This window comes from Cricetulus griseus (genome assembly GCF_003668045.3).
Source record: "Cricetulus griseus strain 17A/GY chromosome 1 unlocalized genomic scaffold, alternate assembly CriGri-PICRH-1.0 chr1_0, whole genome shotgun sequence".
NCBI lineage: Eukaryota > Metazoa > Chordata > Mammalia > Rodentia > Cricetidae > Cricetulus > Cricetulus griseus.
In genome coordinates, this window is record NW_023276806.1 from 166571798 (window position 1) to 166599556 (window position 27759).

Below are 27759 nucleotides of genomic sequence, written 5' to 3' on the forward strand. Positions count from 1 at the left end.
GATTTCTTTCTACCCCCAAATCCCACCTACCTATTGGCTGTTTAGATTTTTATTAAACCAATCAGAGTAATTCATCTTTACAGCATACAAAAAATAAGATATTTCACAACAGTTTTACATGTGTAATCACTTGTATCTTTAAAATGTATGAGGCATCATTGTTTTTGAAACATATACTGGTGGATAAATGTGAGTTCACATTGGGTGCATTATAAGATATTAACAAAACATCCTATGATTTTAGAAGAATTCACATCTCTTTTTAGGTAATGATTTGATTTTTTAGAGGACTCTTTCTTTCTGATTACAGGATATTTGTTAATTTGAAAGGAGTTGAGTTGCCTTTACACACTGAGTGCTTTATGATGCAGGAAAGATTAATGAGTAATGAAAAAATAAAAGAACACATCTTAGCTTTCTGCAAGACTAAGATGGGGGATATTTGAAACAAATGCAATTGTTTAGTGAAATGTGACTCAAATCACTGGTCAAAACCTTTGATCTCCTTCTGCCTGATGATCAGTATGCTGTCTGTTGCCCTCATCCTGGGCAGGATGGAAAAAATGATGTTCAATCTGGTGATACTTGTGTACATCACAAGTGCTACACAATACCAAGCTTCCATCCTTTCCCACTGATTTTCTTTTTTCTTTACCTCAGAAATGAGACACTAAATTATGTCACCTGGAGGTAGTTATAACCCTAACTGCTAATATTGCTGATGGCAGAAGCAGAACTGGATCAATGAAGATGTGGTCCCCACATACATGACTTTAGACTCTAGTTTTGACAGCTAATGTAATCTTTGTCTGAGGAAAATGAGTCCCTTGATGAAATTCCTCTTGGATCATAATCTGATTAGAAAACATATGGTGGAGTGGAAATGGAGCAGCGGTGGGGTCTGCTTGCTAGCCTGCTGAGTGAGAATTGATAGGTCCCTTGAGAAGCTGTACAAAGTGGGATCCTACACCCAATTTAAGCATATTATACTTTGATGCTGTGCTGTCACACCTTAGGTTTTTATGGGAAAATTTAAAATCCTGGGTATAGTTTGGACATAGTCAAAAATATGCCATACCTAAGATCTGATCTTTAGAAAGTACATAAATTTTCAGCGGGCACCACTATCTTCTCTTTATATTACTTGTCAAGACAGTGAGCTCTTAAATTTCTCACAATTAAGATGCAAGAATGCTCTCAAAGATTTCCATAAGATCAGTTGACAAGGGCTCTGTGATTTTCCGGAGAGCTTCCACTGACAATGGAAGACTGCCTAGGAACAAAATGGCTGCCTGCACTTGTAGTAAGAGTACACTTAAATATGGCTTCACTGATCTTTTAGCCGTCTCCCAAGAGTAATGATTCATTAAAGACTCCTTAGTGTACTGGTGGTTTTGATTTCTGCATGTGATATGCAAAGGATCAGTGTTCTGTTTAACTGTGAAAAGTGAACTCTCTTTCAGCTATGACTTTATTGTAGAAATACTGCTATGACTGGGAAGGTTGAATTTGTTTTTAGTGCTAATGGATAATAGATAATATATATGTACATATATACCAATACAACTTTATTATAAAAGCTGTAATCTTATTCAGATGTAAATTTGATTTCAAGAAATTTTTGAGCAGGTATTAAATCATTGACAAAGGACAAATAAACTTATGAGTTGAGTTCATTGAATGGAGATAAGTACATGTATGTGTGTGTGTATGTGTGTGTGTGTGAGAGAGAGAGAGAGAGAGAGAGAGAGAGAGAGAGACAGAGAGAGACAGAGACAGAGACAGAGACAGAGAGAATGAGACAGAGAGAAAGACATTAAACATTTTTCTTTAGTTTTGGAAGGATAACTACTCTATAACAGGATTTCTAGAAAACAAAGTTCTATAAAACACTATTGCCTTCACAGAATTATTCTCAGTCAATTTTCTTGAAAACATAAAAGATAAAATGTGGAATCTAGATGATTGTGAAGACTTTTACTATTACACACACAGACACACACACACACACACACACACACACACACACACACACATATATATATATATATATATATATAATTTATTCAGCATTGGGCATTGCAAATCAGTTTTTGCATCAAGAATTGTAATAGGTTGTAGACACAAGACAAGTGAGGCATGGCTCTTGACTGAGGAATTTTGTGACTTACAAAGAGATGTTACCGTAACTATGATACCAGGAGATATAGAAAACATACTAAATTTTGATTAAATTTAAAAAAATTGTTCCAACCTAAGGCTCACAAATATGTAAGTTGAAAACTATATGCCTATTATATATACTTCAGGCATCAGACTAAAACATAACACAGTTTTTAAAGACTTTCTTTTATATTTGGAAATATTTATTTATTTTTAAATACCTGAGCTATCCCTTTAAACTTTCAGAGCTTAATATTCTGGAAGATAAAATGTTTGTGATGCTGGAATAGTTTGTCTATTTTGCACAATAAAACTGTAATATGCTGGCTTATTTTGGTGCCGATGAAGCAAAATAAAAATAAGGTCCAGATGCATATAATTTTATAACATTACAAATATATAAGAATTAAAATATACAACATGGTGAACAGCTCACAGGTGTTTGGCAAACAATAATAGGAGTTTACTTTCCAGGATGAGGTAGATGGAGGAAAATCAAAGCCAGGGCTCTCTGGCATGTTGCCTGGGAGACCAGACAATGAGAATGCACAAAAGTCATAGAGCTTTAACACCATGTTTTCAGAAGCCTTTTTAATTATTTTCTTAATGCTATACTTTTCTAATCAAAATGTTGAACACATAAGATTTGTAACATGAAATACATAAATGGTAAAAATATTAAGCCTATAATAGCTTGGTTAAGACATTCTTTGCCAGTGCGTCTGAAGCATCCCAGCACCTAAATGATTTAATTAGAAAAGGGATGTGGTAATGATTTTCTCTTTCAAACTTCAAAACCTGTCCATGTGTGACAGCATTTGATAAATCAGGCCTATTGAAACTCTCTTATCAGGTCCTGCCAGGTTCCTTCTGTCTCTTATCTTTGCTGACTTACAGTGGTTCTTGGGCCCACTTCTAGATTCTTCTTGCCATAGTAACATTGCAGATCATTGCATCTAAAAATGACCAGGTATATCCAAAATGAGCACCTCTATTGATTCCTAAAGACAGATTCCTATAGACAGCCTCCCACTGCTCTGAACATCATATCAGACCAAAGTTGTATCTCAGGCAGCCATACACAGTCAGATGAAACTAAATTTCTGTTAGGATAATATTTTTCCAGGTCTTGCTACAACATTCTTGCCTATATTTATAAAGTGATTTGCACTAAGATCAATAACTGAAGTGATGATTTTTTTTCTGCTACTATGTGTGACAGAATTTGTTACAATTCAGTGATTGACTAGAAAATATAACTTGCCAGAAAATGTGTTAGCTGCATTTGATATATTAGGTTATAAGTCTAAAACAAAATAGTTCAAAAGACTTTTCTTTTAAAGAAGAAAAAGAGGATGGAAAGGAATTAAGTAAATTACTTATTAATGTTTAATTGAATGATTAATTGAAATATCTTAGTGCATATGTAGCTTAATGAGAATATTCATTATGTTTTATTTTTCTCAATAAAGTCAAAATGCTTCTATTATTAAGGATAATAAAAAGTCATTTTATGCCGACAACATAATCACAAATATTTACATTAATATCTTAGAAGCTTTTATTGAAAATAGATTCTCTTCTCATAAAACACAATATATCCGGATTATAATTTCCCCTCTCTCTATTACTCCAAACTTCTCCTCACCTCCCCTTCTCTCCAGGTCCACTTTCTTTCTGTCTTTCAGTAGAAAAGTACACGTTCCTAAGAAATAACAGCAAAACATAATGGCAGAGTATAATAACACGAAGCAATAACTATGATATTGAAGTTGGCCATGGCAACTCAACAGAAGGAAAAGACTTCCAAGAACAGGCACAAGAGTTAGAGTTTCATTTGTTTTCACAGTCAGGAGTCCTTTAAAAATACTAAGCTAATACCTATAATATACACAGAGGACCTGGTGTAAGATCCATGTAGGCTCTGTGCTTGCTGCTTCAATCTCTGTGTGCCTTGCTTAGTTAATGCTGAGAGCCTTGCTCTCTGGGTGTCCTCCAACCATTATGGCTCTCATACTCTTTCTGTATCCTCTTCTACTGGAATCCCTGAACTCCAATGGGAGGAATTTGACAGGGAATTCCCATTTAGACTCCTGTTTGCATAATGTTTGGCTATAAGTCTCTGCGTCTGTTCCCATCTGTTGCCAGAGGAAGCCTCTCTGATGATGAGTGAATACGGCAGTGATCTAAAATATCATTAGGAGTCATTTTGTTGATATAGAATGTTTTCAATTTCTTACATTATTTCTGTAATGGATCAGTAGTCATTCTATGAGTTTATTTTTGTTTATATCTAGCTGTGAGTTATTTCAGTTTGCTTGTATTAGTGGAGATTTGCTTTGTGTCCAAATATGTGGTCAATTTTGGACAAATTTCCTTGAGGTGCACAAAAGAAGGTACATTTTTTAGTTTTTGGATGAAATGTCCTGTAAATATCTTTTAGGTCCATTTGGTTTATAATGTCTGTTTGCGCTAATATTTTTCTGTTTAGTTTTTGTCTGGATGACCTGTCCATTGTTGAGAGCGAGTTATTGAAGTCTCACATTATTAGTGTGTGGTGGCCAATAAGTGACTTAAGCTACAGTAGTGTTTCTTTTATAAACTTGTATGTCCTTGTTTTGGAGCCATAGATATTAAGAATTGAAATGTCATCTTGGTGGATTTTTCTGTCAATGAGAATGTAGTGTTCTTCTGCATCTCTTTTTATTAATTTTTATTTCAAGTATATTTTTGTTAGATATTAAAATGATAATGCTAGTATGCTTTTTAGATCCATTTGATTGAGACATCTTTTCCTAACCCTTTACTCTGAGGTAATGTCTGTCCTGTGTGTGATTTTTTAATTCATCAGAAGGATGGATCTTATTTTCACATCCATTCTGTGAGTCTGTGCCATTTTATTAGAAACTTGAGACATTTAACATTGAAAGATATAAATGACTGATGATTGTTGATTCATGTTATTGTTGTTGTTCTTAGGGGTGGTGTGTGTGTGTGTGTGTGTGTGTGTTTCTCTTCTTTTGATTTTTAAATAAATATTATTTATTTTCTGTATTTTCTTAGGTTTTAATATCTTTAAGTTGGGGTTTTCCTTGTAGTACCTTCGTTAGGGCTGCATTTATAGATAGTTATAGTTTAAATTTGATTTTATCATAGAATATATTATTTTCTCTGTCTATGGTGATTGGAAGTTTTGCTGTTGACTAGTAGTCTGGGCTGGTATCTGTGACCTCTTAGAATCTGCAGCATATCTGTCCAGGCCATTCTTACTTTTAGAGTCTCCATTAGGAAATCAGGGGTAATTCTAATAGGTCTGCCTTTATATATTAATGTTCTTTGTCCCTTGAAGGACTCAGATTCTTTCTTTTTTCTGTTTGTTTAGTATTTTGATTTTCACATGGTGAGGCGAATTTCTTTTATAGTTTAATTTATTTCATGTCCTATTGCTTCTTGTGCCTTCATAGATATCTACCTCTTTAGGTTCGGGAAATTTTCTTCTATGATTTTGTTGAAAATATATTCCAGGCCTTCAAGCTGGGATTCTTCTCCTTCCTCTATTCATAATATGCTTGGATTTGGTCTTCTTATAGTGTTCCAGATATTATGGATGTTTTGTGTTATGAGTTTGATAGATTTAACATTTTCTTTGAACAATGTATGCATTTCTTCCAGAATATATTCTTGCCTGGGATTCTTTCTTGTATCTTTTGCATTCTTTTGGTGAATCTTGCCTCTGCAGTCCCTATTCTATTTCCTAAATTTTTCACAAATAAAATTTAATTAATTAAATCCCTATTAATATTTAATTGAATCATTAATTGAAGTATCTTGATAATATGTACTTTAATGGGAATATTCATTTTGTACTATCTTCTTCAACAAAGTCTATAAGCTTCTATCATTAAGAATAATCAAAAGACATTTTATGTTGGTGATGTAATCTCATGTATCTATATTAACACCAAGACCTCATAGCAATTAGAATCTTAATGGACCATAAAGTTCACATGTACCATTGATTAAACTGAAGAAATGTGTTACTTCTACAGAGGCTTATGTATAAGTTATTGCAAGGTGAAAACTCGGTGTCCCAAATATATATATATATATATATAATATATATATATATATATATATATATATTTGTGTGTGTGTGTGTGAGAGAGAGAGAGAGAGAGATAGGGGATGCCATTGTGTATGCTGTGAATGTGTGTTTCTCTTATTGGTTGATGAATAAAGCTGTTTTGCCAATGGTCAGACAGGATGTAGCCAGGCAGGAAGTATAGGTGGATACCAGACTAGGAGAATTGTGAGAGGAACTCAGGAGGTGAGTTTCTACGGAGATGCCATGTAGTTGTCAAGAAAACCAGAGCCTTGGACATCACCAGTAAGCCAAGATCATGTGGAGATACACAGATTAATAAAAATGAGTTAATAATTAAGAGAGAGCTATCCAATAGGAAGCCTGAGCTGTTGGCCAAACAGTTTATAATTAATATATCTCTGGGTATTTATTTGGAACTAAATGGCTATAGTCCTGGGAAGGACAGAAATTTCCATCAAAATATAGGTATGTTATATGTTACTTATGTATCCAACTTAATTACTTTGGACTATTCATGACTCAAGGTATTGGACAAAATATTTTGTCCTTTTAGGATATTCAAGACTCTGGAGACAATCCAAGTCTAATAAAACTCATCTTAAAACTGAAACTTACCACTAATGGTAAATGATACACACATCCTAGGGCTTACACATTCTCACCAGACTACCAGGACAGCATGATTCATCTTGACATATCTGGCACTGATAGAATAAGACATGCCAAATGGAAACAGTAGCCAGAAAGGTAATGATACCCAAATTGTCATTGGTAAGCATGGGTCAATTCACCTGAACATTGCTTTTGTTTCACCGGTGTGACTATTTTCCACAAATTGCATGAATTACATTTTAATTGTTAGTTTTTGTATGGAACTGTGCTAAATATATATATATATATTATATATATATATATAATATATATATATATATACATATATATATATGTATGTATATATATCATATACTATTTTAATGTTATTAATTATACTAATTAATGTTAATTATTTCTTTTCAATGTTATATACAATTAGTGTTTTAATTAAGAATTTTAACAATTATTTAGGTTTGCTTTTTCTATTATCTCTAGAAGATAAAATATTTATCTATATAAATGTGTTATACATGATATATAAAATATCTTTGAGGTAATTTTTGCAAATTATTGTAGTATAATATATTTTAATACCTATATTATCAATCTTTTGAAATTTTTGAAAATATACTATTTTAGGCTAATTTGCATTTACTAATGTAGATGTAAGTCTTATTCAACAAAAGGGAAATCATGCCTGGTACTGGAAACCTAGTCAACTTCTCAGAACTAGTAAGGTAATGGATCTTAGAAATGAATGTACAAAACAACTTCACTAGACTAGCAAAATTCCTTAACACATTTTTTATTCTCATACCCACAGATAACTGTTTCTGCCCATACTTATCAAAGAGGCTTCTCTTCATGGCAGATGGAGATCACTGATGCCACAGTTCTATTGCTCAGTGTAGTGGAGGATGCCCCTAGTCAATGAAGCCCTGAGGGTATGTGCATTGTCATCTGGGTGCATTCTGGGAAGGCTCAGTTATCTGGGGGATTGTCAAAGCAGTATCTCATTTGGTCCTGGCTCAAGAGAAATGACAAATTTTCTCTGGAGTCCAAGTATGCCTGCTTATGGATGACTGATCTCTGTGTACAGAGACTAGTCACTGTGGCTTCCTCCTCCAGGATATTATAGCCTGAATATGTGACTACAGAGATCCCTTCAGAGAATAAATAACCCTTCAGCATGTATTTTTTCAAATAACAAACAATGAAGTTCCAGATTGTGGTGTTAGCAATAGTGGTAGAATACCACCTGATCTCAGTTTTATTGTTCATGCCTTTGTGTGTCTGTCCTTTCTTCATTCTCTCCTCAGCCTGAGCCAGGGTTCTGGAGCCTAAGCAAATTAGATCAGCACAGATTAGAGATCATCAGGGAGGAGAAAAGTGGGAGGGTAATAAGAGTCCAAATAACAGGGAATCTGCTATAAAACAGTTTCCTAGAAATGGCTGCATAAATGTGACTGGAAAAATAATGATATCAACAGACATGGTAACTTGGAATGGGGACTATTTTACGGGCATGCCATCCCTAGAAATGAACAATAGTCATGCATAATGACTGTTAGGAGAGGAAAAATTATCATCTACATAGTGATCAGTCCTGAAACTGTGTGCATACAAAATAAAAATAAAAATTCACTCAGCAGATTGTATTTGTGTGTTTGTTTGTACATATGCATGTGTGTGTGTGTGTGTGCGTGCGTGCGTGCGTGCGTGCGTGCGTGCATGCGTGTGTGTGTGTGTGTGTGTGTGTGTGTGTGTGTGTGTGCAACACATAATCAAATAAAGAAAAAGGCTTTCAATATTTGAGTGGAGATTCAGGGGAAGGTTGGAAGGAGACCTGAGATGGGATGGAGGGAACAAAGAAAAAGGGAGAAAAGAATCTGCATTACTTCTGTGCACACTAAAAATACTTCTCTGGGGGTATTAATTTTTTTACTACAAAGATGTAGCATTGGCATTTACACATAAATACAGTGACTTCATTTAGATTTGCACTTTCAAGTAACTCATGTCCCCAAATATTCCACATGTCCCTATTGATGTTTCCTTTAGATTTCTGTAACAAGTCACTGAATGCAAAGTAATTTGGAGCTGTGAAGACTGGAATCTTCACACTGATTTGCAAAACCAACATTTCATTAACAAGCTTTAAATGCAGTCTACATAGTACTTTCCCTTACAATCTAGTGACTTTTCTTATTTCACTAAAACATACTTCAGTCATCTAGATAATAATTTCCACAACTCTTCTCCAGAATTACTTTGAAAATTTTACTTAAAATATTATGGCCCACAAATTCATTTTATATGGTGTCTATTTTTTAAAAAAATTAGTTTTAGGATTAGAAATTTTATAACCAATACTATTTGCCCAATTTACTCAAGGACAACCTTCATTCACATGATCTAGTCTGTGTAGAAAATGAAGTCAGCCAGCCTTTAAAAACACCTGCCACAACAACTGGACAATATGGCACAGACTGATCAAACTACATCTCAGAAGTCATAGGTGCCAAGAGAGAACTCTATTCCCATGAAAGAAGTTAGTTCTATTTCAGTGGCACTTTCCTCTTTCACCTGCATTGCCTCATGACACTGAGTAACACCTGTTAAAAAGAAGTGCCAAAGTATAAATATTTGAACAGACAGAGATGACTTCCTTTGCCAAAAACTTCAGTTGTGTTGCAACAGCTGGCAGTATCATCAGTGATGGAGAGTCATTTGAAATTTGCTTTAATTCAGAGAATGCTCAAAAGCAGAAATGCTGAATGCTCTCTCATAAGGCCAAGCATCATATCAGTAAAGAATGGGATGTATTTCCCACCCTTCCAGGGGTTCAAAGGATGTGAGGATGAAATATTCTGCATCTTGTCCTTATTCCAGTATAGTTTTATTCTTCGAGAATGCATTTAGAAAATATTTTCATTTGTCACTGAATTCCTAGGACACATTCATAGAGTCATTGTGTGGACATTATAAAATTACTACTTATACAAACAATAATATTGTTAACAATTCCTAGGCCACAAGCATATGCACCATGTTATTACAGTGTATAGCATAGGTCATTTCTACATTCTAACATCTTTGGTACTGGATAGTAGTGTGTGTGATAATAAAGAGGAAACAGAAACACCAATCTACACACAAAGTAATTTGACCTACAGAGCTGTCCGGCCTGAAAAACATTCTAGACAAAGCTTGTACCAATAATCAACCAATATTGATTTGACTTAAGCCCCCTTCGTGAAATTGAACCCATACCTGAATCTACTTCAGAAACTAAGTATATGAGACTATATGGATAGCCCAGAATTTTAGCATACAACAAAATGCTACTGGTCTAAAAGGAAAAAAAACAATGATATTACTCCTAATGATATTCTTCTATACTCATAGAGCAGTGCCCTATTCAGCCATTATCAGAAAAGCTTACTGCTATAGCAGAGGGGAATGAATACAGTGACCCATACCCAGATAGTATATAGTGAATGAGAGACCTTTAAAGATTCACCATTACATGGGATTCTCTATCAAATCCTTTCTGTTGGTGCTCAAGGAGCCCTGTGGAAGAGGAGGGAGAAAGTATGATCCAGAGGGATGGGGGATACCAAGAAAGTAAGGGCCCCTGAAGAACAAAATCAAAGTTCTAAGGAACCCACAAAGACTGAGCCAGGCTGTGTGAGTTTCCATCAGGTCCTCTGCATATATTCAAATTTGCCTTATAACTTTTAATTCATTTTGACTTTTGTAATAACAGCTTACAATATAAACAGATTTTACCATGCTCAAATTTGTTGTTTGATAATATTATTACTTTTTCTTTAAGTGTTGCCAAATATTAAGATATATTTAAGGTATAGATATAATATGTGACCTAAATCTGATTGAGATTATAATGTCACCATTTTTCACCTACACATTGTGTATGGTCTTTGGGTGCAATGGTACACATGAAGATTTGCCCCTTAGGTTAATTATTTCTTCTGAACAGTGAAAACTATCTACTTGAGACTTTTATTCTATGTTCCACGGTTATTTGTTTTCCCAAAAATAAGTCCAGATGTGGTGGTTTGTTTCATTTGTTTCCTTCATGTGTTTTATCATTTATGTATAAAGAAATAATTTTTATAATTTATTTACCTTTTTTGAGATCATATTTTAACATTTTCCCTTTCCTTTTCCTTCCTTCAAAGTCTTCCATATACTCCTCCATAATCTCCTTCAAATTTGTGTCTTCTTTTTCTTTTACTAATTGTTGTTGTATACATACTATATATATATATATATATATAATATATATATATATATTCCTAAATATAGCCTGTTCAGGCCTTATAATATTGACTTTTTGGGCACTGGAAAACCAATTGGTATGTTCTTCCCTAGGGAGAGTCAACTATCCCATTCTGAGCTTTCTTTAACTGCCTATAGATATGGGGTTGTATTGGGGCCACATGGACTCCTCTCCATTCAGCTTGGCATGTTCATTGGTGCTACCCTTGTTCAGCTCACATTTGAGTGATCATATCAGCTAGATGTTGTGGGTGTAACTTCTGATTTATTCAGAGACAATCTCACACAAAACTTCAAGATCCTTAGGTTCTTACATTTTTCTCTGCCCCTTCTGTATGATTTCTTTCTTCTTTAAATTAAATTTATTCATTTATTTTACATCTAATCAGTTTCCACTCCTCCTGTTAATTCCCCCACATCCCCTCTGTGCCCCTGAGTCAACTGCTCTGTTTCTGTTCAGAAAGGGGAAGACCTCTCTCCCATGGGTATCAACAAAGTATGGAATATCATGTTGAATTAGGACTAAGTTCTTCCTCTCATATTAAGGCTTGGTAAGTCAAATCATTATGAGGAGTAGGTTACCCAAAGCCTGTCAAAGTATGAGGGACTATGAGTTCCCAAGTAGATGGAGTTATACAACTGTCTTAGTTCCATCTCATGTGAGCTCCTTAACTGTTGGTCCAGTGTCTGTGAGCTCCTATGAGCCCAGGTTAGTTGTCTCTGTGGGTTCCCTTGTGATGATGACCTTGACATAATCAAACTGAGGGCTTAAATTAATAAACTAGAAACAAAGAGAACATTATAAAAAAAAACCAAAGAGAACAATGAAACAAAGAGTTGGTTCTTTGGGAAAATCAACAAGATAGACAAAACTTTATTCAAACTAACTAAAAGACACATAGAGAATATTAATTAATAAAGTCAAAACAAAAAGGTGATATCACAATAGACAATGAGGAAATCCATAGAATCTTTAGGTCATACTTCAAAAACCTGTATTCCACAAAATTGGAAAATCTAAAAGAAATGGACAAATTTCTGGATAGACACCACATTCCAAAATTAAATCAAGACCACATAAACAATTTAAATAGACCTATAATCCCTAAGGAAATAGAAGCAGTCATTAAAAGTCTCCCAACCAATATACCACAATATCCAGCAATTCCACTCTTAGGCATATACCCACAAGATGTACATTCATACAACAAGGACATCTGTTCAATCATGTTCATAGCAGCATTATTTGTAATGCTCAACTGAGGAATGGATGGAGAAAATGTGGTACATTTACACAATGGAGTACGACTCAGCAGAAAATAAACAATGGAATCTTGAAATCCACAGGCAAATAGATGTGAAAGACCCGCTCGGAATGCTTCTGCATGCCCCCTGCCCCTCTGTCTTTCCGCCTGTGTCGGTGCTGGGTGTTCTCTCTGGAGCAGGTGGGAAGAGCAGTTGACCGAGGGCAGCGCGGCGGGGACTAGCAGGGCAGGGCCAGGGTTCGGCCAGGGGCTGGAGAATGCAGCACGGGCGGCGCCTGGAAGGGGAACTTGAGCTGGGAGAGCAGCGGTGCTGCTTGTCCAGGAGCTGCGAGCGGGGAGCCGCCTCCAAGGCCAAGGACACGGGGGCCGCAGAGCTGCTGGGTCCTCCCAAGCCTTCACCCCGGCAGGGCTCGCGCCCCCGGCCCACCCCGCCTGGCACCACGCCTCGGGGCTGGGGCCGAGCAATGAGCACCAGGTGGGCCGGCCCGAGGACGAGCACCAGGTGGGCCGGCACGAGGGCGAGCACCAGGTGGGCAGGCACGAGAGCGAACACCAAGTGAGCCGGCCTAGCCCCCCCCCCACCGCCGTCCCAAGGTCTCCGCCCCCAAGGTCAGCTATCCGGACGCGGAGGGAATTGAATCTGTTGTACCAGACACCAGACCTTGAGAATATGCTGATCTGGAATGGCTCTGTGTCTCATTTGAACCATCCAATAGAAATGATTCTGTATTTCGCCTCATTTGAAAGACTCTGTGTTTCACCTCATTTGAATAACTCTATACTTCGCCTCATTTGAATAACCCTGTATAGCGCCTCATTTACATTTACCAATGGGAATAGCTCTGTACAGTGCCTCATTAGAATTATCCAATAGAATCCCTGCTTCTAGCTTGCGCCTTTTTCCCTATATAAGGACCCCTTTCCCTTGGCTCGGCGTGCTTAGCCACACAGAAGCTAAGTCGCCCCGGGTACCCGCGTCTCTAAGAAAACCTCTTGCGGTTTTGCATCCAAGTCTGTGGTCTCGCTGATTCCTGGGTGCGTGTCTCCTTCTACGAAAGTACCTCTTCGGGGGTCTTTCAGATGGAATTAGAAGAAATCATCCTGTGTGAGGTAACCCAGTAGAAAAAAAAGACAATTATGGTATGTACTCACTCATATATGGATTTTAGATCTAGAACAAAGAAGTAGCACCTACATTCCACACCACCAGAGAATCTAGGAAACAAGGAAGACCCTAAGAGAGACACACATGGTCCCCCAGAGAAGAGGAAAGGGACAAGATCTCCTGAGCAAATCGGAGCATGGGGGAGGGGAGAGGGAGTTAGAGGAAAGAGAAAGGGAGAAGAGGAGGGGAGAGAAGGACATGAGGGAATAGGAAGATCTAGTGAGGGGAAGAATAGAGGAGAGCATTAAAAGAGATACCATCATAGAGGGAGCCATTATAGGTTTAAAGAGAAATCTGGCACTAGGGAAATGTCCATAGACCAACAAGGTTGACCCCAGCTAACAATCTAAGCAATAGTCAAGAGACTACCTTAAAAGCCCTTCTCTGATAATGAGATTGATGACTGGCTTATATGCCATCCTAATTCCTGCATCCAGTAGCTGATGAAAGTAGAAGCAGAAACCCATAGCTAAACACTGAGCCGAACTCTGGAATCCAGTTGCAGAGAGGGAGAAGTGATGAGTAAAGGGGTCAAGACCAGGCTGAAGAAACCCACAGAAACAGCTGACCTGAACAAGGGGTTGCTAGTGGACCCCAGCCTGATAGCTGGGACACCAGCATAGGACTGTTAAATGAAAAGCCTCCCAAGTAAATAAAGCCCAGGGCTGCATGGTCTCAGTGCAGAATTCTATCAGTCTTTCAAAGAAGAGCTAATACCAGAATTCCTCAAATAGTTCCACACAATTGAAACAGAAGGAACATTTCCAAATTCTTTTTGTGCGGTTACAGTCACCCTGCTACCCATACCACACAGAGACCCAAAGAAGAAAGAATTGCAGACAAATTTCCCTCATGAACATAGATGCAAAAATACTCAACAAAATACTGGCAAACAGAATTGAAGAATACTTCAAAAAGATCACCTATCATGATCAAGTAGGCTTCATCCCAGTGATCCAACATATGAAAATATGGCTCAACATACAAAAATCATGTTTTATTTTTAAACTATAGATTTGTTTGTGAGAAAGCAATCTATGTTGGATATGCTCTTCTTTTAATCAAAACCTGTGGTTTCCAGTCCATATTTTTTACCTCTTTAAGAAGCATTCTAAGGCCAGATAACCTTTGCTGAACTCTTTGTTCTCTCTGATTTTATCCTTCAACCATTTCCTTTATCTTATACTTTCTTCTGCTATACAATCCTGTTCCTGTTCTTTAGAAGCCCCTCAGTGCCATTCTTATCTTCTCTAGGGCCAATCTGCTTGGGCATCTTAGTCCCAGAATTGTTAGAAAGTACTTTTAAACATGCACGCATGCATGCACGCACTATAACCCACATGTACATTAGTATTACTTCAGGATCAAGAATACCTTGGAAGAACCTCTGAAGTCACACATAGTTGTCTTGAATTTCTTCTTCCATATGACACTTGCAAGTCTGCAGTGATATCATCCTATTTCCAAGAGAATTCATGATTAACGATGAAGGTAGAAGTTGTTGCAGAATTGCATTTGTGTTTTTTCAGTATACTTTATCAAGTTCCAGCAACCTCACTCACTACACAGAGTATGCCAGGGCAGTAATTGTTTAAAAACTGCTGTAAACCTTCAATCCTTTGGTTGTTTTGAATATGTGGTGTTCAGAAGCAACAGTATCACTTTGACATAGGCTTGATATCACCAATAAAAGGAGGAGGTGTAGATCATTATGAGCAATACTTGGAATGTCAAAAAGGTGTATTCTTGGTAGACAGCAGTGAGCCTCAGGATATCGAAGGCCTGGGTTGTTTATGTCTTCATTGCTTTCATAATACCCTAGGAGTGAGTATCTCCTGATATGGTTGAAAACTATAGGTTCTCACTATGATAGATCACCCAGGGTTTTAATTTGTTACCAAGGAAGACTTCCCCTGTTCATAGAAGGCTTGAAATAGCATTATCTTTTCTAATTATGGATGAAACTCCCTACAGGCATCCATTGCAGAGTAGAAAAGTTGCATCCCCAGTGGGAACTTTCTCTGCAAAGTTATTTTCGTCCACCAGTTTACCTGGTTCCTGAAAATTCATTGGCTGTTTTTGTATCAGCACCCCTAGATGTTTAGGATTTTCCAAACATAGTAAAGTGCTTAAATCTTCCACAACTCATAATAGGTTCAACACCACTCTCTGTGTCAGACTGTCTTTTAAATGCCACACACATACTCCATGCTTTGCCCATGATTGCCACAGCACTGAATGCAGTGTGTTTCACTGTGTGGTCCTCAACAAGGTTATTAGAAGTTTCTGTATGTTCGGCATAGGTTGTTTCTCCTGGAGTTTATCCTGGTTTCATTGCCTCCAATGGAGCAGAAACTTTAACAGCTTCTGTCACTTTTCTCTTGTACTTGAGGATCATAGCTCCAGTGGAATGGAAAATGCCAGACCACTGCACAGCAACCATCACTGATGTTCCACTCTCGTAGTCCTTAATCACTTTTTAATTTAATTTCCAGGAAAATCACTTCATATGACCTCTTGCTGACAGTGTGAGCAATGGAGGTTTTATACTAAGGGGCCATGATTAATAAAACGACTGAGATCAAATCAAATACACAAAGAAAAGATGCTGCCAGAAGACTCACTAAGCACAAGATAAATGAAGCTACTATATCCATGCAACACAGCATCCCTTGTTACTTCTTTGGCTAATAAATATGAAACAAGTATAATAAAATGATAACAGTAAAATTTTTGTAAATATATAAACTGGTAGCATAATAATCTTTTATCATAGGCAAGTTTTATGGACTGTATATTATAATATTATATATAGTATGTTTTTGCATGCCAGATGGTAAATATGTTTAAACTATTCTTATCACAATATATGAGAAGTGCTTTGTGGTTATAAGCAAAGACTTTCACAATACTAAGTGATATGAATTTTAAACTTCATTCTAATCACTAAGATCTTCGTTCATACAGAAGAACTGTCACTGACTGAAAAACTGCTGAGTAGCACATAATTGCAAACACATGCCTTGTTTTAGTCATTTCTCTTTCCAAGAGCCTACTAACACATTAGAGACACAAACAGCTTTTACTGTTAGGAATAAAGTGGCAAGGGTTGGGACTGAAACTAAGGCCAATCTCTGGTCCTGCTGCACAGACTGTGATGGAAGGCTGTCGGATGGGAAACAGAGACATGTAGATGTGACTTATATTTAAAGTTTTATTGAGGGGAGGTAAGAAATTAAAGGAAGGAATGAGAAAAGAGGTAAAGAGACAGAGTAACAGATATAGAGAGAGGACAGAAGAGAAAGAAATGGGGGAAAAGAAAGGAAAAGTCCTGTCTGTCCCTGTAGAGGAACAACAGGAAAGAGAACAGAAGTGAGTGGAAGTTTTCTTTTTCTTTTTTATTTAACTTCTTTAATTACTACTCATATTTCATATCCATCCCCCCATTTCCTATCCCTCCCACCCTAACATGTTCCCCCACAACTCCCAACTAACCATCCCTAAAGTCCTCCCTAGGGATATTGAGGCCCTACACCAGGGACCTTCAAAGTCTGTTATATTGTTTGGGCAAGGGCCTAGGCCCTCCTTGCTGTATCTGGGCTGCAACAGTATCCCTCCATCGGGAATGGGCTCCCAAAGTCCATATGTGCTCTAGGGTTAAAGACTGGCTCCACTGTTAGAGGTCCCATAGACTGTCTTGGCCTCCTAGTTGGCACCCACATTCAGAGGGCTTGTTTCAGTCTAATGCTGTTTCTGCAGCTTTATGACTAGGGTCTCCACTATGCTCTCACTAGGTCAGGTCAACCGTTTCTGCAGGTTTTTGCAGCACCTTCTTGGCTTCTTTGCTCATCCCTTCTCCCTCTCCATAACTGGATTCCAGGGGTATGGTTCAGTGCTTACCAGTGGGTGCCTGTTTCTGCTTCGAACAGCTACTGAATGAAGGCTCTAGGAGTGGTAACCAAGGTAGACACCAATCTCATTATAGGGGAAGGGCATCGATGGCATTTTCTCCACCACAGTTTGGATTCTCAGTTGGGGTCATCCCTGTGGATCCCCTAACATTTCCACTGTGCCAGACCTCTCCATACCTGTACTGTCTCCCTCTATCAAGGCATCTCCTTTCTTGTCCTCCTCTATACCTCCCCTGTCTCAGGCCTCTTGTTCTTCTTCTCCCTCCCCTTCTTCCCTTCCTACCTCCTTCTGCTCAACCCCTGCCCCATGCTCCCACTTTGTTCAGGGGTTCTTGTCTTCCTCCCCTTCTTTGAGGGACTATGCAATCTTCTCTTGGGGTCCTTGTTTCCTAGATCCTCTGGCAGTGTGGATTTTAGACTTGTAATCTTTTGTTCTATGTCTAAAAATCATACATGAGTGAGTAGATACCATGTTTATCTTTTTGTGACTGGATTACCTCACTCAGAATGGTTTCTTCTAGTTCCATCCATTTCCCTGTGAATTTCAAGATTGCATTATTTTTTTTCTACTGAGTAGTACTCCATTGTGTAAATGTACCACATTTTCTCTATCCATTCTTCAGTTGAGGGGCATCTAGGTTGCTTCTATGTTCTGGCTATTACAAATAATGCTGCCATTAACATAGTTGAACATATGTCTTTATTGCATGAATGTGCATTCTTTGGGTATATGCCCAAGAGAGAACTACTGCTGGATCTTGAGGTAGACTGATTCCCATTTTGATGAGAAACTGCCATACTGATTTCCAAAGTGGTTGTACAAGTTTGCACCCCCACCAGCAATGCAGGAGGGTCCTTCTTTCTCCACATCCTCTCCAGTATAGACTCTCATTGGTGTTATTAATTTTAGCTATTCTGATAGGAGTAAGATGGTATCTCAGAGTGGTTTTGAGCTACATTTTCCTGATTGCTAAGGATGTTGAGCACTTTCTCAAGTGTCTTTCATCCATTTTAGATACCTCTGTTGAGAATTCTCTATTTAGTTCTGCACTCCACTTTTTAATTGCATTGGTTTGATTGCATTTAATTGCATTGTTTGGTGTTTTGGTGGCTAGCTTCTTGAGTTAATTGTATATTTTGGTGATCAGCCCTCTGTCAGATGTGGGGTTGGTGAAGATATTTTCCCATTCTGTGGCCTGGTGTTTTGTCTTGCTGACTGTGTCCTTTGCCTTACAGAAGCTTCTCAATTTCAGGAGGTCCCATTTATTAATTGTTTATTAATTGATTTCAATATTTATACTACTGGTGTTAGGTTCAGAAAGCAGTCTCCTCTACCAATTTGTTAGAGGGTATCGCATATTCCTGAAGTCTGGATCAGTCCCATGCTGGTATTCTAGCTATCAGTATGGGAATCAAGAGTTCCCCAATGTTCAGGTCAGCTGTTTCTGTGGGTTTCACCAGCGTGGTCTGGACCCCTTTGCTTTTCACTCATCCTTCTCTGTGACTTGATTCCAATTCAATTCAGTGATTAGTTGTGGGTGTCTTCTTCTATTTCCATCAGCTGCTGGATGAAGGCTACAGGATCGCATAAAAGTTAGTTATCAATCTCATCATCATGGGAGTGCATTTAAGGTAGCCTCTCCTCTGTTGCTTAGATTGTTAGCTGGTGTCATCTTTGTAGATCTCCAGACCTTTCCCTAGTGCCTGATTTTTCTGTAAACCTAAAATGTCTCCCTCTATTGTGGTATCTCCATTCTTGTTGTCATCAATTCTTCCCCTGACTCAACCTTTCTGCTCCCTCATGTCCTCTGCATTGCTCCTCTTCTCCCCTTCTCATTCTCCTAGCTCTCTCCCCCCTCTTCCTGTGCTCCCAATTTGCTCAGGAGATCTTGACCCTCTCCCCTTCTCCAGGGGACCATGCATGTCTCTCTTAGGGTCCTCCTTGTTTACTAGCTTCTTTGACAGTGTGGATTGTAGGCTGGTAATCCTTTACTCTATGCCTAAAATCTGCATATGAGTGAGTACATACCATGTTTGTCTTTTTGTGATTGGGTTACTCGCTCAGAATGGTTTCTTCTAGTTCCATCCATTTTCCTGCAAATTTCAAGATTCCATTGTTTTTTTCTGCTGATTAGTAATCCATTGTGTAAATGTACCACATTTTCTCTATCTATTCTTCGGTTGAGGGGCATCTAGGCTGCTTCCAGTTTTTGGCTATTACAAATAGTGGTGCTAGGAACATCGTTGAACAGATGTCTTTGTTGTATGAAGGTGCTTCTTTTGGGTATATGCCTCAGAGTGGAGTTGCAGGATCTTGTGGTAGACTGATTGCCATTTCCTTGAGGAGTAAGGAGACTGATTTCTAAAGTGGCTGTACAAGTTGTGTGCCCCACTTTTTAATTTCATGGATTGGTGTTTTGGTGGCTAGCTTTTGAGTTTATTGTATATTTTGGAAATCAGCGATCTGTCATATGTGGGGTTGGTGAAGATGTTTTCCCATTCTGTGGGCTGTCATTTTCTCTTAATGACTGTGTCCTTTGCCTAACAGAAGTTTCTCAGTTTCAGGAGGTCCCATTTATTAATTACAGATCTAAATTTCTGTGCTACTTGTGTTATGTTGAGGAAGCTATCTCCTGTACCAATATGTTCAAGGGTGTCTCCCTCTTTCTCTTCTAGAAGGTTCACTGTGGCTGGATTTCTGTTGAGATGTTTGTTTCATTGGGACTTAAATTTTGTGCATGGTGAATGATATGGATCTATTTGCAATCCAGTGCATGCCTGAATTCAGTTGTGCCAGCACCATTTGTTGAGGATGCCATCTTTTTTCCATTTTATAGATTTAGCATGTTTGTCAAAAATCAGGTGTTCATTGGTGTGTGTGTCTTAATATCAGGATATTCAATTTGATTCCATTGGTGTATCTATTTTTTGTAACCATACCAAGCTGTTTTTAGGACTATGGCTGTATAATAGAGCTTGAAGTCAGGGATGGTGATGCCTCCAGAGATTCCCTTATTGTACAGGGTTGTTTTGGCTATCCTGAGTTTTTTGTTTTTCCATATAAAGTTGAGTATTGTTCTTTCAAGGTCAGTGAAGAACTGTGTTGGGATTTTGATGGGGATTGCATTGAATCTGTAGATTGCTTTTGGCAAGATTACCATTTTTAATATGTTGATTCTACCTATCCAAGAGCATGGGAGATCTTTCCATTTTCTGGTAACTTCTTTAATTTCTTTCCTTAAAGACTCAAAGTTCTTGCTGTACAGGTCTTTCACTTGTTTGGTTAGCGTTACTCCAATATATTTTATTCACTTGTTTGTGGATATTGTCAAGGGTGATGTTTCTCTGATTTCTTTCTCATTCTGTTTATCATCTGTATATAGTAGGGCTACTGATTTTTTTGAGTTAATTTTGTGTCTTGCTACTTTGCTGAAGGTGCTTATCAGGAGTTCCCTGGTAGAGTTTATTTCTGGTCACTTATGTAGACTATCATATCATCTGCAAATAGTGAAAGTTTGAATTCTTCCTTTCCAATTTGTATCCCCTTGATCTCCTTTTGTTGTCTTATGGCTCTCGCTAGGACTTCAAGGACAACATTGCAAAGATATGGAGAGAGGGGACAACCTTGTTTTGTTCTTGATTTCTGAGGAATCACTTTGAGTTTCTCTCCATTTACTTTGATGTTGGCTGTTGGTTTGCTATATATTGCTTTTATCATATATAGATATGTTCCTGTTATCCTGTTCTCTCCAAGATCTTTATCATGAAGGAATGCTGGATTTTGTCTAAGGGTTTTTCAGCATCTAGTGAGATGATCATATGGTTTTTCTTTTTCAGTTTGTTTATATGGTGGATTACATTGAAGGATTTTAGTATGTTGAACCATCCTTGCATCCCTGGGATGAAGCCTACTTGATCATGGTGGATGATTTTTCTGATGTGTTCTTGGATTTGATTGGCCAATATTTCGTTAAGTATTTTTTGCATCAATGTTCATGAGGGATATTGGTCTGTAGGTCTTTTTTTTAGTTGTATCTTTGTGTGGCTTTCGTATTAAAGTAATTGTAGCCTCGTAAAAAGAGGTTGGAAATGTCCCTACTGCTTCTATTGTGCAGAACAGTTTGAGGAGTACTGGAATTAGCTCTTGTAGAATTCTGGTAGAATTCTGAAGTGAAGCCATCTGGCCCTGGCCTATTCTTGGTTGGAAAGCTTTTGATGACTGCTTTCATTTCGTTAGTGGTTATAGGTCGATTTAAACTGCTTATCTGTTCTTAGTTTAATTTTGGTAAGTGATATCTATCCAGAAAATGGATATTATCCATTTCCTTTAGATTTTTTAATTTTGTGAAGTACAGGTTTTCAAAATATGACCTGATGATTCTCTGGATTTCCTCAGTGTCTGTTGTTATATCCCCCTTTCATTTCTGAGTTTGTTAACTCTTGTGCTCTCTCTCTCTGCCTTTTGGTTAGTTTGGATAGGGTTTTGTCTATCTTTTTGATCTTCTCAAAGAACCAACTCTTTGTTTCATTGATTCTTTGTAATGTTTTCCTAGTTTCTACTTTATTAATTTTAGCCCTCAGTTTGATTATTTCCTGGCGTCTACTCCTCCAAGTGATTTTGCTTCTTTTTGTTCTAAATCTTTCAGTTGTTCTGTCAACTCTCTAGTGTGACTATTGTCCAGTTTCTTCATGGGGGCACTTACTGCTATGAACTTTACTCTTAGCACTGCTTTTAGAGAGTCCCACAAGTTTGGGTATGTTATGTCTATATTCTCATTAAATTCCAGGAAGTCCTTAATTTCACTTTTTATTTCTTGCTTGACCCAGGAATGGTGCAATTAAGTGTTATTAAATTTCCATGTGTTTGTAGGGTTTCTGCAATTTGTATTGCTGTTGAATTCTAATCTTAAAGCATGGTGCTCTGATAAGATCCAGGGGATTATTTCAATTTTTTTGTATCTGTGGAGGTTTGCTATGTTGCCAGGTATGTGGTCAATTTTAGAGAAGGTTCCATGTGGTGCTGAGAAGAAGGTATATTCTTTTGTGTTTGGATGGGTTGTTCTATAGATGTCTGTTAATCCCAATTGGATCATAACTTCTGTTAGATCCTTTCTTTATTTGTTAAGTTTCTGTCTGATGGTCCTGTCTAGTGGTGAAAGAGAGGTCTCTTACTATAAGTGTGTGTGGTTTTATGTATGATTTGAGCTTTAGTAATGTTACTTTTACAAATGTGGTTGCCTTCCTATTTGCAGCATAGATGTTTAGGATTGAGACTTCATCTTGATGGACTTTTCCTGTGATGAGTATGAAATGCTCTTCTTCATCTCTTTTGATTGATTTTAGTCTAAAGTCTAATTTGTTAGATATTAGGATTGCTACAACAGCTTGTTTCTTGGGTCCATTTGATTGGAAAAGCTTTTCCCAACCCCTTACTCTGAAGTAATGCCTGTCTCTGAAGATGAAGTTTGTTTCTTGCATACAGGTGAAGGATAGATTCTGTCTTCATATCCATACTGTTAACCTGTATCTTTTTATAGGCAGGTTAAGACTATTGACATTGAGGGATATTAATATCCATTGATTGTTGGTTCTTGTTTGTTTTAGATTTATTGTTGGTGGTGTCATTGTGTGTGGATTTTGACCTCCTGTTTCTTTTCCTATTTGGTAAAGTTGGATTATCTATTACCTATGTTTTTGTGAGTGTAGTTATCTTCGTTGGGTTGGAGTTTTCCCTCTAGTACTTTCTGTTGTGCTGAATTTGTGGTTATGTATTGTTTAAATCTGGTTTTGTCATGGAATATCCTGTTTTCTCCATCTATAGTAATTGAAAGCTTTGCTGGGTACAGTAGTCTGGGTTGGCATCCATGTTCCCTTAGTGTTTGTAAGTCATATATCCAGGAACTTTTGGCTTTCAAAGTTTCCATTGAGAAGTCAGGTATGATTCTGATAGGTCTGCCTTTATATGTTACTTGACCTTTTTCCTTTTCTGGTCTTAATCTTTTCTCTTTATTCTGTAAGTTATGTGTTTTGATTATTATGTGGTGAGGTGAGTTCTTTTTGTGGTCCAGTCTATTTGGTGTTCTGTAAGCTTCTTATACTTTCATAGGCATGTCCTTCTGTAGGTTGGGGAAGATTTCTCCTATGATTCTGTTTAATATGTTTTCTGTGCCTTTGAGCTGTATTTCTTCACCTTCTTCTATACCTATTATTCTTAGATCTGGCCTTTACATGGTGTCCAATATTTCCTAGATATTTTGTGTTAGAGATTTGTAGGACTTCATTTGTTTGATTGTTTTTTCTTTAGATTCTTTAAGAGAATTACTTATATCTTGAATTTTTGCTTGTTTTTTTCTTCTATTTCTTTAGGAGATTTTCTTGATTCTTCTTTAAGGGTCTCGAACATCTTCATGAAGTAGATTTTTAGGTCTGTCTCTTCTTCATCCTCTGTGTTGTGCTTTTCAGATCTTGCTGGTATGGAGTCCCTAGATTCTAGTAGTATCATATTGGTCTTTCTCTTGAGTGTGCTATTTTTCTGCCTTCCCCCATCTCTTCTTCCAGTGTGTGCAGGTAGGGTCTCTCTTTCTCCTCTTGTCACTCGGTGGTGTGTGTGGTCCTAGACTTAAATGTCTGCAGATTTGGATGGTTTTGCTTCCCGTGGTAGTCTCCTCACTCAGGAGAGGTTGGGACAGCAGAGGGGGAAGGAATAGTGAGGTAATTCCAGACTCATGGAGGTCCTTCCTGTCTGGGCAGGTCCACTGTATGCAGCTGCAAGCCCACAGAGTTTCTAGGGTGATGGGGACCTTGGGCAGGAGTAAGGCTCAGGAGAGTGATGTATTTCCAGACTCAAGGAGGTCCTTCCTGTCTGGGAGGGTCTACTCTATGAAGGTTGGGCTCAGGAGAGGTCAGGAATGCAGAGGGGGAAGGAAGAGTCACTTTATGTTTTCTATAAGCTACAATTCTACAATCTTGGTATTCTTCTGATTTAATACAATATTATTTTATCAATATTTTCTTCATGTTTTATATTTGGAAAATATAGAATAATCTTCTTTACATGGCATCATGTTTTTCCTTTTGGTATTCAAATACATTTTCTAGAGAGCTAGGGGAGGTTGTAGCAGAGAATGACTTTTTGTGTCCAGTGTATTCACCTGTGGAAACATCACTGCAATTGTAGTGTGAGGAGAAAGCCCTGAGTAGGTGATTTCCTAAATGAATGTATATTTTTAACATGGGCACAGCCATGTCACGGAATCTAATGTCTCAGCTACATGAGGGTGACAGAAACCTTCCCTGGCTGGGGCTCTGAGGAATGACAGAGTTTTTCTCAAGGATCTGAGTTCAGATAATTTACTGGAGTACAAAAACAAGCATCTGCAGCTTCCTTTCCAAGATGTTCCTTTCTAAGCCTGCTAGAATACAGAGACCTCCAACCCAGACTCAGATATGCTAACTAACCCATATGCTGTAAATAATATGCCTTCTCAAAAGGCTTCTCTCTTTCCCAGTGTCCTAGAATGCTTCAGTCAAGCTAATTCTCAGAAAATTAAGCAGAACTGCCTCTGTACAATATAGCTTCAAATCCATATAATTAATTGACTTATGAAGAAAAAACTAGAATCCACCAAACATAATGTTTCCAGGGATCTAACTTCTTCCATCTCTTTATAAAGCCACTAATATAAAATAATAACAACTACAATGACCTATCACTTCACCCTATAATAATTCCATTTGTCAAAAATGGGGAGGGTTGTTTGGTACTAGGGAAATTCTCAGGTATCCACAACGATGACCCCAGTTAAGACTCTTAGCAATAGCAGAGAGGGTTCCTGAACTGGCCTTTTCCTGTAGTCAGATTGGTGATTACCCTAATTGTCATCATAGAACCTTCATCTAGTAATTGATGGAAGCAGATGCAGAAATCCACAGCCAAGCACTTGGCTGAGCTCCTGGAGTCCAGTTGAAGAGAAGGAAGAGGGATCATATGAACAAAGGATATCAAGAGTATGATGTGGAAAACCACAGAGACAGCTGAACAGAGCTAGTGGGAGCTCATGGACTATGGACTGACAGTTGGGAAACCTAAATGGGACTGAACTAGACCTACTGAATGTGGGCGACAGTTATGAGGCTTGATCTGTTGTGGGGTCATGCAGTGGCACCAGGACCTATCCCAGGTGCATGAACTGGCTTGTTGGAGCCCATTCCCTATGATGGGAACCTTGCTCAGCCTTAATACTGGGCGTAGGGGCTTGTTCCTGCGTCAATTTGATATGCCAGGCTTAGTTGACTCCTCATGGGAGGCCTTACCCTCTCTGATGAGTTGATGGGGGTGGAAAATGGGAAGAGGGCAGGGAGGGGAACTGTGGTTTTTATGGAAAATGAATAAAAAATTTAAAATAAAAACACTAAAGATAAGTGTTAGGGAAGGTATAGATAAGAGTGTCTTTTCACTCTGACCGAAGGGATGCAAATTAGAAAACCAATTATGGAAAGTAGTATAGAATTTCCTCATAAAATTGCAAGTCCAAAGGCCATGAGATTCAGTAATTCTACTTCTGGGTATATATTCCTAAAGAAATGGACTCAGTATGTCAAAGAAATATCTGTACTTTTACATTCATTGCAACACTATTGACAATAGCCAAGAAGTCGAAGCAATCTAAATGTCACTCAACTGAGAAATGGATAAAGAAAATGTGCTACATGTACCCAGTAGAATACTATTTAGCTGCAGGAAGACTAAAACCCTGTCATTTGCAGCGATTCGGTAGAACTAGAGATGCTTAATCTGAGTGAAGTAAGGCAGATAAGGAGCAGCAGCAGAGGATCTTATCAATATGAGGCCTAAAAACAAATTTGATGTTACAGAGACTAGGACATTGATTAACACATGATGGGGACGTGAGAAAAGGAAAAGGTCAGGAAAAGTTAATCAATGTGTGATGAGTTACAAGAAGCAAGAGTGGTTAATATAAATACTATAGAAAACAATAATGAACTATGCTCTTCAAAAGCTAGAGCAGTCTTAGAAGGTTTATCACAAATAAATGGCAGATGTTTGAAGAAGTTAATATATTTAACTTGATACATTTAACAATGTATACAAGTATTAGATCATTGTTACCAAATACACATCATTTTGTTGGCACATGCATGTTGTCTCTGCATTTGGTACGTAGAGGCAAGAGGAACAGAAGTTCAAGGTCATCCCTTACATATGGAGATTTTGATGAGTTTATGTGTTTCCCTCTCTCAAAAGCCTTCCACTTTTCCCAAAGAGGAAAAACTCCTGGAAGATCCTACAGGACAATTCTTTCTTTGGCCTCAGCATACATGTTTTATCTCCTCATTATAATGTAATACAGGGAAATGAAACACACACACACACACACACACATACACACACACATATATATATATATATAAAAGTATACATATATACATGCACACATATACATGCATACATGTATATGAGGCCTTTTCAATCTATGTTTGTAGAGGATTTCAATAAAAAACAGAAGAATTTCACATAAGTACACATTAAAGAATTTTCAAAATATTAATTAAAAATTTCTTCAAATCACTTTTTCCATAATAAACTACCTAATTTTGTTTCAAAGAATACAGATGTGGATGTGTTCTATTGATGTGTGTGTGTAAGTTATAGAGAACATCTACTATGGATTATGAATTTTCAAATAGAGGAGCCACTGTCGAGTTCAATCAGAATACATTAAATGTTTACATATTTATGATGTGGCCAAGTCATCTGAATATAGTAATTTGATAACAGGAAACCAAAAAGTAAATATAGTAAATATGCATGTTAGTACATGATCATCAATATCTGTCAGTATGTTTAAATATTATTAAATATATAATTTCTCAAAATCTACCCATGTGTCACACTTGTTGGAGTCAACTAAGGAGGTTTTCAAACTTCATTTTCTGAAAGTACTGAAGACTGACTATTGTCAGCTACCTAAGTAATTTTATGATTTTAATTTGATTAGTTCACATTAGTAGTTAATCAGAATCATAATTATTATTGGTGTCGCATTCATTGTATTAACTTCTGAGTGAGTAATCATGACAATGTGCATGTATGTGTGTGTATGCATGTATGTATGTATGCCTATGGGGCAAGGTCAGATGATTTTGCTTTCTATCATATAGTTTCTAGAATTGAATTCAGGTCATCAGGCTTGGTGGCAAGTGCCTTTACCATCTAAGCCATCTGAGTGC